We start from the raw sequence: 817 nt of genomic DNA, 5'->3' as shown, positions 1-817 counted from the left end.
TTTTATTGATTTGAGAGAGAGAGGGAGAAAAGCATCGATGTGAAAGAGAGACAATGATCAATTACCTTCCAGACATGAGCCCCACTTGGGGATCAAACTTCAACCTTTTGATGTATGAGACAATGTTCCAACCAACTGAGCCACCTGACCAGGGCTTCACATACCTTCTTGACAGTGTTATGAAGTGAAAGAATAAATATTTATTGTTGTAAATGAGAAACTCCTTGAGGCAGAGACTAATGTTATTTATCTAATTTATCATTTTATCCTGTAGATCAGGGATGGCTTGCTACTCTTTTTTGTCAACTCCATGAGCTAAAGATTGTTTTTAGATTTTTAAATAGTTGAATAAAAACAATTATCCATAATGGGAAAATAGTATCACACTCAAATTTTGATGTCCATACATAAACCACTGAAACACAGCCATGCTCATTCATTTACGTATTGTCTATAACTATATTCATAGTTGAAACAGAAAACATAAACTGTAAATTCTAAAACAGTGGTTGTCAACCAGGCCCAAATCTGCTCCTAGACCCCAGAGCAACAAAGTCTGGAGACATGTTTGTCATGCTGCCATACTGGATGAGGTGGATACTGCTGAGTCTTATGGAGAGAAATTGGGATGTTGTTAAAATCCTACAACAAATAATGATCTTCTGTAAAAAGTTAGTAGTGCTAAAATTGAGAAACTTTGTCCCTAAATATTTACTATCTGACCCTACAGAAAATGTTTGCTACACCCCACTGTAAACCTTTATGTTTATACTAGAGGCCCAGTGCACAAAACTCATGCACCCAGGGGGTGGGGGAG

Source organism: Myotis davidii, unplaced genomic scaffold (genome assembly GCF_000327345.1).
Source record: "Myotis davidii unplaced genomic scaffold, ASM32734v1 scaffold204, whole genome shotgun sequence".
Lineage (NCBI taxonomy): Eukaryota > Metazoa > Chordata > Mammalia > Chiroptera > Vespertilionidae > Myotis > Myotis davidii.
The sequence above is the reverse complement of the archived record's forward strand: the minus strand, read 5'-3'. Positions refer to the sequence as shown.